The following is a 12011-nucleotide window of genomic DNA, read 5'->3' on the forward strand; positions in this document are numbered from 1 at the left end:
GACTAAAGGTTAGATCATCTGGGATCTCTGTAGAAAACCAAACTATTTTCCCCAAGTTGTGTCACACCGGACGGTGAAAATCATCTACAAAACTTTCGCAAACGTCCATGCCACAGTGGGATTTGAACCTATATTTGAACCTATGTTGTCGTCGTGTGTGGGGGGTCCCCCCTAATTTTACTCATCCGTCCTCCTTAGAACTGGATGAGGGGGGGGGAGTTTACCCTCCAATAAGGGACTTCTTTGTATTTTTGACTGTAGATCCGTGTGTGTTCACGGAGTCGGTTTGCCTGTTCTGAGGGACGCAAAACCGAGTTTCCGAGAAGAAAAAACCTTCCAACTCCGTATGAGACCGACTAACTCACCTTTAGTCGAAAGAGACCAGATAAAGGGCTTCGTCTACACCGACTGAGCTACGGGGGCTCTAGCTTCCACTCGGCCAACCACACCTTCAAATTAATTCATACAATATTAAATAATATATTAAAACAATATTCACTAATATTTATGTCGATTATGTTAAAAATTAAAAAATGGCATTGGAATTGACTTAATTACGTTGATATTTTTAATATATAATATTTATATATTAAATTATTATTTATTTTTATTTATTTATTTATTTTTTTTTTTGCAGTATCTTTCATATGACACACTCTCTCTCTCGCTAGATTTTTTTTTTTTTTTGTATTCTCCCCTCCCCCATTTCCTTGCTAATAAAGTATCAAAATGATTTGCGTACCATCTATTAAAGCCTGCAGTGTCAAAGCACGGCGTCTACGTTCGTTTTCCATCTTTAGATCACTTCAAATCCGACTATTTCTTTCGGAGAGATCTTATCTAGCGCTAGATAGCCGACACATGTGAAAGATATATAGTCCTATTCTGTTTCACATCGAGTGACAGTTGACAAGGATTGCATGCTGTCTGCGACGTTTATTTCGAATCTTTTCTCTTTAGAGAAACATTCGCTACGGTCAATGTACACTCTAACGACACTCCTTCTGAATCCTGTTGTCACGGAAACCATGTTTTATGATTCAACGAACTCTCTGCCGAGTTTCGAGTGGAAATAATCGTAAGAAAGAGTGGAAATATGCGGAAATGCAAAATTATTTTAAGTTGTTCATAAAAATAGGATTTTTATGCTAAAACACTGTCTCTTTCTTGTGTCAAGTGCGCATGCGTAATTTCCACCAATAGATTTTATTTTATTTTATTTTAGTCGATGTTTGACGTCTGCCAGATCTGTTGAAAACTACATTCACTCATATAATCGAGTTATTGGCTATTTTATCTGTGACGTAATGACACGTGTGTTTAAATCAATCTTAGCGTATTGGAAAACTAAAAAAAAAAAAAAAAAAATCATATTAAGAATAAAGCTGGGCTGTTCGGTCGGCAGAGGAAGGATAGCGTCTATTCGTCCCTTAGCTGAGCAACAGTCTGACACTTAATTCTCTGCCAACAGGGGCGTTACAAATCCTGTATCGTCCGAGCTGTGTTTACTTTCAATATATTCTACTGTCAACGCGTCAAGTCCTCAAAGTGGCAAAATTTTAATACTCAACATCCTGAAGTGGACTTGTCAGGCGGCGAACGTGTCTCAAGCAACGCAGCTGCATTGGCGGCTTTTTACTTCCTATTCTTCCACTTTCAATAAAGGTCTCGCTTCTCCTAGAACTTCACTCTTCGAAACCTGTCTCCGTCCTATGATGCACAGATGAATGTAGAGTGACAGACACAATGAAAGTGACATTTGCAATTATTTCCTCTAGAGACGAAAAATTTGCTGTCTGACGAAAACCAACTGAAAACACACACACACACACACACACACACACACACACACACACACACACACACACACACACACACACACACACACACACACACACACACAGAGCAGTGGGTGCTCGAAATTTACGACGTAGTCAAAAATGCCAACCGAAAATAGCGTTGTTGACTCCAAGAAAACTTAATTTACCTTTGTGTACCTACTACAAATATTAAATTAAATCAAAATTAATTTTAAAATAATCACCGCTAAAACATCTTATAAAAAAGTAATCTTTGTAATATTTAATAAACTTCAATGTAGGATCAAATTTATTTTTCTAAAAAATTCAATTTTAAATGTAAACTATAGTTTAGACATCATTACATTGTTTATATATTGTCTAATTACTTTATCTGTCGAATGAAAAAATTACGCCTAGACATCCTTGGGATGCTGTGATTAATATCATTGGAGGGTTAGTACCATTGTAGCGATCGTTTCGTATATATCTTCTTGTATCAAGGTATCATACTTCACAGGATCATTTCTGTAGTGTGATTAGCGATTTGGTTATACTTCAGAGTGTTAGCCATTCTAATATCTGCATAAGGTTACGTATCTGTGTTGCAAGGTTAACATCGAATACGGACTCCGCCGGCGTTCGCGATATTAACTGACCAGCACAGATAGAGTAAACCCCGGACTGGGGCAATAGAAAACATTTGGTGGTGGGAATAGTTACCCCCCCCTCATCTGATCATGCCCTCTATTCTGCCACGTGTGCGTACCCTCGGAATTGAGGTTGACGCCACAATACCGGCAAGGGCGATGGCAAAAGCAATTATAGACTGCGTGGGTGCAGAGAACATCTTTGGATTTACCCCCTACGGGGGAGGAAGATAGCAGGTGGTTACCAAAAACATGGAGACCAGAGAAAAGCTACTCCAAGGCTTTGACTGTGGGAAAACGAAAGTATCTCCCTTCATGGTTGGGAGCATACTAAGAACGCTGAAGATACCAAGATTCCCATTAGAATACGCTGAGAACGATGACATCATCCGTAGCGTATTCTCTAAGTGGAAATCCAGGTTCATAATGACGCAGACAATCCCGAGTGGAAGTCAGGGGAGGTAACCATCTCTCTTGAAATGAGGACCGAAGATCCTAACTTTGTACTCATAGGATCTGCCCGGGTACTGGTAAATTACCCAGGCGTCAAAAAGCAATGCTTTAGATGTGGCGCCTTCAATCATCTTGGGGAAGACTGCCCTCGAATAAAGTGCAGAAATTGCCTAAAAACAAGCCACAACCAGGAAAAATGTGAGGCAGCGTGCCTGAAATGTGGGGTCACTGACCACAAAGTCGACACCTGCCCATCCAGAACCCTTGCAGAGAGGATGGGTGACGCAATCACATCAGCAACAAAACCAAGTAATGAAAAGGTCACGACACAGGAAAAATTTCCGCCTCTTCAGGCTATTCCTGATCATGCTGCCATGTCTATGACAACGAAAAGGTCCCGTAAGGGAGGGAAACCTACCAGAATTGCAGAAACCAGCAATACGCTCCCAACAGAAGAGACAATGCAGAAACCGTCGTGGTAACTCCCACGGACGAAAGCGGAGCTACCACTGCCAATACAGACATCGCCAACTCAGATAACGTACAAGAAGCTGAAGTAGAGATGGAGACGAACACCAACACTTCCAAACGGCCATTAAGTCCGCAGGAAGAACTGAAAAATCTCAAACAGCAAAGGTATCTGAAAACGAACACCCAGAAGTCCCTTATGCAAAAGCAGGGGAGACTCTAAGACATCTCCTTAGAGGTATGCCGGGAGTGGCAGAAAAGTTCAACGAAGCAATAAATAAAGTAGGAGAAACTGAACTCCTCCTCACAGGGAAATATGGACCCGACATCGTCAGTGCAAAATGGAGTGACCTCTTTGTTGATGACATCAGCAAAATCACCCCTGAGCAAGTAGAGGTAGCTCTGGATATAGACGAGGAGGCAGCTTCGGCGTTCTTCATAGCTCTCTGCAAACTAGACATGGCCAAGGGAAGTGAAGTGGCGAAAAGAATCATAACAGCCCACAACAAAAGAAAGGAACAGTAACCACATTGAGGGTTTTTCTGTACTAAATATTCAGTCTCTCTGTATTCAGCCTTTCTGTACTAAGCTCCCACAGGTGGGGGAGGACCCGAGAACCCGAGCGGCGAAGGATTACAGCGAGGCGGTGTAGTTCCTTGTGAGCTGCATCACTCGGGCCAGATCCTTCCTCCACCTCTAAGTTTACCTCTCCAGATTTGTTTTGGTTTGTTGTTGTTTTTATGTTACATGTTTGATTTTTAGGATTTTTCCTTTTTTTTTTTTTTTTTAAAGTGAAAAATCAACGACCGTTTTAGAAACGCCCCTGGGGGGTATACAGCTAAAACAGGTCAGCTGAGGCCTCTTTTACCTACTCTACCAAAATGCACTCTATCTTTATTTCCTCTCCTACTATCTGCTGACTCTCAGCCTATCTTACTCTACAGGCCAATGATGAAGTTTGTTGAACTCACAAAATATATTGGAGGGTAATGGATGACAATGCTGTAGCCAATGAAGTTCTAACTGAGGCTCGGCTATTGCTGTTACCCTCCTGCCATGATGAGAGCTTTAATTGCTCAATAACACCTTATCCCTACACTGTCCTCTACAGATAACGGGGAAGATGAAAAGCATTCTTGCTTCGCCCCTTTAGGCCAGTCGTTATAAGGAAGAATTATTTTAATGGGCTATTCTAATGTTGAAATATCTGTTATCTTCAAATGAAGGGAATATCTTCACCATGTTGTTTGTTATTTATATAAAGACATAAATGTCAAGGTTTGTTATTTATTATTTATATATAAAGATGTAATTGTCAATGTTTGTTATTTATCTTCACCATGTTTGTTATTTATATAAAGACATAAATGTCAATGTTTGTTATTTATTAACGTGTAAAAGTATGTGTTATGTGTAAATTCTTCCATGGGAATATTCACTCGAGACTCTAGTCTCGGATTCGAGACGGGAGACGAACCAATATAAATATAAATATATATTTCTAACCGTGTATTTTTATTCACTATTGATGTACAATTTCTGTTTTCGAATGCATTAACCTGTTTATTAAAAATATTTCTAAATGTGTATTTTTACTATTTTATTCACTATTGGTGTTCAATTTCTGTTTTCTAATACATTAACTTCTTTATTAAAAACATTGCTGTAAGATATAACCTCTTTATTTGAAGATAACAGATATTTCAACGTTAGAATAGTCCATTAAAATGATTCTACACACTCGAGTGATTTAAGTTGTATAATCCCTTTTAATAACCATTGTAGGATTAACTTGTCGAAAGATCATTTTCAAATTTAACCGCATTAAAAAAAAAAAAAAAGTCAGCTATTCTTAATACAACTTCAAAAGATGAAAGAAGCCTCAATTCTACAAAAAAAAAAAAAAAAAAAAAACAGCAGAAGCTCCACAAGATTAACACTTTATTCTCTTTAGAAAATAAAGCAACCCCCCGCACACTCGGGGATGATAATGTGGTAACCCAGGTGGCAAAATACGATCACTGAGGCTTAACGCTTTAAATCGAGTGAGCAGGCAAGCCTCAGCTTCGTTGAGCATCTTAAGTTCCGTTAACCATATACTGTACTTCTTTCACAAATAAGATTTAATGTTATTGAAACTAGCATTAAATACTAGATATTTTGTGTTTTTTTAACCCTTACAGCCCTTCTACGTATACACAAAGCAATCGAAGTGAATGGGCGTATTTGTTGCAAAATAAACGTTTAGTTTTTACAGAAAATAAAAGAGATAACGGTGTTATTCTATTATAATCAGTCTTTTATGGGTTGTGAACAGGAGCTTTAATCGTGTTAATTTTATCTTTTTGCCTTTCCTGGACTACATATTCGGATATCATTAAATTTCAATTGTATTTGTTCAGTGTTCCATCTTACGATGGCTAAACATGAACTGTAAATTTACTGAAATAACATAAAAACTATGCGGCTGCGAAATTAATTCTTTAAAAAATGTTTACATTTAGCACACAACTTTTGTATTAAGAAATAACTTCCGAACTTTAGTTCTTTTATAATTTATGTGCAACAATTCTCTAACATAATTAACTTGCCTTTCTGGATGTGAGAACTGTTACATCATCTTACTGTTCACGCATGCGCTATGTATAGAACTTTTTCAAATTACTCTTGTATGAAGGTAGATTTGTAGTGGGGAAAATGTGGTCATTTGGGATCAAACATGCATTTCGATAGCCAGTATTATAGGAAAATTCATTATATGAAGAGAAAAAAAATCCAATCTGTATTGAAGTGAGTGATTGGATTTTTTTTCTCTTCATATAAAGTTGTATCCGAGTACGAATGTATAATAATAGTAACAGTTTCTTTTTTTAAAAAATAAATCCATATGCCTTCATTTATTTTGTCTATGTTAGGCATTTATCCCCTTTTGATGGATCGTTTCTAGGAAACTCCATCACAAAAATGGCTGGACTTTGAAGTTTGGGTGATAATTCATATAAGAAAAGTAACTTTTTTTAAAAAAGAAAATCTACGTTTGTTCCATATGTTATTTGCACAAACGATGTTGTGATATTGGCTACGATATATTAACATTATTTTTATGTTCCATTCACTTCGAACTGAAAACTAAGACTGGAATGCGAGAAAACATGATTTTAAATTCCATGCTGCCACTGACGACCAATAAAGAACAGAGAAAGAAAGGCAGGCAGGAGGTATAACACATAACCTTCAGAACATTCAAAGCCTGACATCTCTGTTTGCGTACGAGTCATTTATCAAGCACCAAATATCAGCACCGTTCTGTAAGAAAGTTACACACGCGAACCATGGATCATTTAATCCTATCAAAAATATCTCGGTTGTCATAGCAATCTCTTAGGATGAATTTCCTAGAAGCATGTAAATTATATTAACGAAAACTATGATAAAGATGAATTGGTGTGATTGTTCTTGGCCTTTATTTAGTTTAAAATAATCAGTTTGCTTTTTTTTTCTTTAAAAATTTCTTTTTTATTTCTTTTTCTAATTTTTTGTATTTATTTAAGTATACTATATATCATTTTTTATTTGTATTATTTATTTAAGTATATTATATACGAATAATACTATATTTAAGGACAAAGGAAGTGGTGATGAAACAAATAATCTTGATTGATCAAAGATAAACTATTGGTTATCTGATTATTTATTTATTTTATTTTATTTATTTTGAGAGCAGCAGCCCGGAAATTAAATACCCAAGTGCACTCTAGGTTAACTAAATTCCAATAATCCTCGTCTTATGAGTTTCATAAAAATAAATAAATAAATAAAAACGAAGAAAAAAGCGAATGATAATGATCATGGTACTAATATGCTACCATGTTTACAACATTTGTGTGGAAGGAATTTTAATTTAAAAGACTGGCCTTAATTGACGATCTCCGAAAAGTCACCAGGTGGCATCGTTGACAAACGAATATCCTCTCATTCCACGAGAATTTCCTCATAACCAGTGTCCCTAACAGTAAATAAAACCGGTAGCCCCCAGCTAGTGGCTGTTCTGAAACTTCGGCAGGCCTTTTTCTGGGAATCTTTCATACAATTCAAAATCGCTATTCAAAGAAATCAGCCATGTTCCTTTCAGATAAATAACTTCATTCTCCGATCCCTGTGATAATATTTACATTGTTCGAGTTTAGCAACATGGTAGTTCAGCTTTATAACCACCCGATTTGAATTTCTGTGGCCTAAGAACAATCCAGATACGAACACTTTGAGGTTCCAGAAACATGCTCCTACACGTCCAATTCCGTATTCACCAACAGAGCAACAATTTACTGTATCTTAATTATTATTATTTGGCTTCGTCGAGAAATTGCCTATTACAACCGATATCTTGATGAAGTCGGTGACCATTTCTGAGCATCTTCTCAACCAAGGTACAGAATTCAGTTGTCCCTCGGGTTTATCATCTATAGAGATTGTAATCGATCTCGTTTACGATGTGTCTAGGTTTCTATCATCGATTATTTATCTGTCTTAATTGATCTCCATTTTATCTTGACAGATTGGCGATCTACACTACCTATGATGAATTTTAGTCACGAAAATCAATTCAGCCATCTAAATATACATTTGGTCATTCAATACTGATATTTCTTTACTTAATTTACTTTACTTTATCAATAAAAGCTTTTTTTTTTTTTTTTTTTTTTTGCAAACTTCCTCTCTTAATAGATTATGTATCAAGTTTGCCAGTCTGGTTGACTGAGTGGTTAGTATCCTCGCTCTCCAACCAATAGGCTATAGGTTCGAATTCCGTATGTACGGATGTAGGCCGGAGAAGAATTTCATTGCCTGGTGTAAGATTACCTCTTAGTTTAGTGGAGGCATGAAAAAGTTCCGGATTATATAAAAAAATAAAAATTAAAAATTCGTCCATTACATTGACCGAATCTATAAGCTCTATTTTTTTTTTTTTTTTTTTTTTGTAATTTTATCACCTGAATTGAACCAACATGCGGGTCATATGTGGCCCGCAATTTGTTCTTGTGAACTTCCTTTGCGGTCTCAGAGATTCTCCTAGGCATTCTTTTCCTTAACTGTTTGTCTGATGGCTTGTCCCTCTCTTTTAGAACCACACACACACACACACACACACACACACACACACACACACACACACACACACACACAAAGGCCACTCCTGTACGTACCACTGAAGACAGTCTCTTTCCGATTCGTGCAATTTTAATTGTAGATATTTCAGTGCTCCCGATTCAGTGTTGTAGAACAGTGTCCCTTCTGTAACTCGCAGAAGGGAGTTTGGTAAAGAACGGAGAAGTTCACATGTAGCGGCTCTTAGAGTTCTATGTTACTGTCATTGTGTGTTTAATTGATTACAGGTAATTTGCATAATTAATTTGCTACTCTGACATCTCCAGGCGGAAGTAAACGAGATCGAAATGCGCGCACGTGTTGTGTGTGTGTGTGTGTATGTGTGTGCGCGAGCAGTTTTAAAGATTTCAACTCCGAACAACACTTTTCCAGGGATAATGGTTGGGAGCAACGTCAGCGACATCTTCCTTAAGATAACTTTATTTCGACAGATCCACCCACCCACTCACCCTCCATCTTACTCTCAGTCAATCACACAATCCATTCTATGAAGTTATCTGAATTCAGTCATGTTCTCTTTCTAATGATAACTTATTGCGATAGTCAATAGATTAATTCGAGTATTTTGTCCTGCTTTGATACCGTTTTACATATACAGTACTTAATTTATTGTAGTCTGCGCAACAAGCAATCTTCCTATTCCACTGTATTAAAAAATATGTGGGGGGTTGGGGAAAATAAGGATTGTTTTCATGAATCCGAACTGCTTATTTTGTGTCATTTCGTTTATATATGAATTAAAAATGCCAAATATTTAAACTATTCGACGACTGCAATAAACAATTGTGGGTGTAGAAAAGATAACATCGAAGCAAGTATGTGAGTTGGTTCATTATCTTAAGGTAGATGATTTTCACTTCCCGATGTGATGCCACCGCAATATTTATTGCAAGGCCTGAAGAGGCATAAAAACTATATCCGCTGGGTAAGAATTGCCGTTTACCTAATATTTGGCTGACAATTACATAAGTTTATAGCAATTACATATCCAAACGTTGGAGAGATGGAGACATAGATGGAAACTTAACCTAATAAATCTTTATCAAACAATCGTTGAATGTTAATCTACTCCCATCTTATTGTGTACTGCTGTCAAGTGTATTAGCTGACTTTAAGTTGTTAACCTTTCGTGAGTGAGGATGGCATTAAAAAAAAAAAAAAATGTACTCGATCAGCTTAACTACTGATGAGAGCTAATTATTAACTATCATCAAAAAGCAGCACGCGAATGCTTTTGTTTGCCTGCTAACTGGAAATGAGTTAACCAATCTCATGTCAATCTGCAAAACAGACAAATCTCCCAAAAGAACGCACGCGATTAAAACACAATAACACAAGGCCACATTGCCTTAATTGCTTTGGCCGTCCTCCCCCCTTCCTCCCCTAAAAAAAATAATGACAATAATAGCGTGCCCTCGTAACCTGTAAGGCTATGACAAGCTATTGATAACAGCTAAGATTTTTTTTCGACTAAACAAGGGTAAGGAGATGCTACAATAACTTTTAAACGCATTAGTGCACTAAACGAAAAAAAAGGAGTATTAAACCTAAAAAAATTCAATTAATTAATTCAACAAAACCTTTCTTTTTTTTTTTTTTTTTAAGTTTGTATGAAATACTGAATTTCAGGCAATGCCGAGTACTTCTGTTAGTATTTCATATTCTCCTATCTAACTATCTATCTATTTACCTATGCTGGCTTAACAGAATGAAATACATTACTTGATACGTCAGCGTACTAAACTTTGAAGGTATCCCATAATTCCCAGTTCTTGACTCATCTCTGTCTCATAAAACCTACGATTTCTTTAAGCAAATTGCAAGTTAAATCTGCCGCACTGGAATGTTTGGAGTTTATGATACAGAGTTAGATGAGGGGGGATACAGAAAGGGGGGGATGAGAAGAGAAATTGACATAAACTGTTAAAATAGATAAACGCAGGGACTTCGAAAACAGCGTTCCTACCTGCGCATGCTACTCAACAAGACTTTGGCCATCTCAAAGGTTTATTGCGCTCAGTTTAATAAAGAAAGTCATAAAGCAGTTTGGGCAATATGTTTTACAGCAGTTAGCTCGCTCTGCTTGGCCAGCCCAGTTTGGTGATTATACCTGCTCTGAGGCCATAGCAATGAAGCCGATAACTGTTTCCGAAGATCTACCTATGGAAACTTGAGTCCGGACACCATTTTCCATAGAGCAATAATATTGATCTTAAAGGTGGTTTCCACTCGTAAAATTTGCCTTACTTTTCCCTCATCTCACTTTGGAATTCATTTTAATAGCTTATAGAGATGAACCCAGTTATGTGTATGTTTGGCCATACTTCACGTACTATGGCTAAATATGGGTACTGATTTTTAAAAATTTAGTGCACGTACTACCATTACTGGCATCTTGACGTTAAATAATTATGCATGTATTGAAAACTCATTAGTTATTGATCCGAATAGAAAATTTATGGTCTCTATATGGCCATATATTAAATGCTTGTGACATATTTCTATACCACCAGTATATTTACATTACAAACTATTCGCTTGCATTATATTAGCTATATATTAGATTATATGCGCCATAAACATAATAACTTAAATATTTTTCCATTATTTTTATATTTAGATATTCAATATTAAAAATAATGTTACTAGATATATGATATTTAATAAAAAATATAAAAAATAATAATTTTATTGTAATATTTTTGCAAATTTTTGAAATAAGTTGACACACCTTTATTTTTTAATGTTAATTTTTAATCATTTGAAGGTCGACAGTCCTTATAACGGTAACGCTGTTGTTGGTTTAAATTGATTTGAAGTATATCACGCGTTTTTTAGTGGATTAAGACCGGTACGTTTGAGATTAATAATGAACATGGAAAATTTATCGTGGGTTCGTGTTGCAATAAATAAATAACAAGAAAAACATCGAATTTCTAATCTTTACTAACCATGTTATAAGTTAGCGTGCTCATTTACCTGAGCAAGAACAAGACACTCTTGAAATGTCAATTTAGTTTTTTACCAGTTTTTAATTGAAGTAAAGAGAAGGGATAAATGAAAACATAGTTTCTGAGGAGTCTGCTGTCATAAATCCAATTTTGAGAGTGAAGAAATTATAGGACAAAGATCCATAGACACTAACGATCACATCCTATTTAAACTTTGGAAATTTCAAGCGTATAAATATCTCCTACGAAATCGTGGAAGTTTTCAGCTTTCTAAAAACGGCACTTCAAATTTTCACATTCTTTGTGAAGCTGGTCGATATAAATATTATTTGAAAATATTTTATCATTTAGTTCAGATAAAGTTTTTACATTAGCATTGATTGTATTACTTAGTACGTGGATTTTTTCTTTTATCTCCTCCACGAGAATGTTCTTTTCATCAAGAAGAAAAAGCAAAGTTTCGGGTGATATTTCTTCTTTTCCCCGTGATTCGTTTCCATTTGAAGTCATATTTTGAGAGAGAT

Source organism: Typopeltis vanoorti, chromosome 6 (assembly GCF_054136105.1).
Source record: "Typopeltis vanoorti isolate ZY-2024b chromosome 6, IOZ_Tvanoo_1.0, whole genome shotgun sequence".
Lineage (NCBI taxonomy): Eukaryota > Metazoa > Arthropoda > Arachnida > Uropygi > Thelyphonidae > Typopeltis > Typopeltis vanoorti.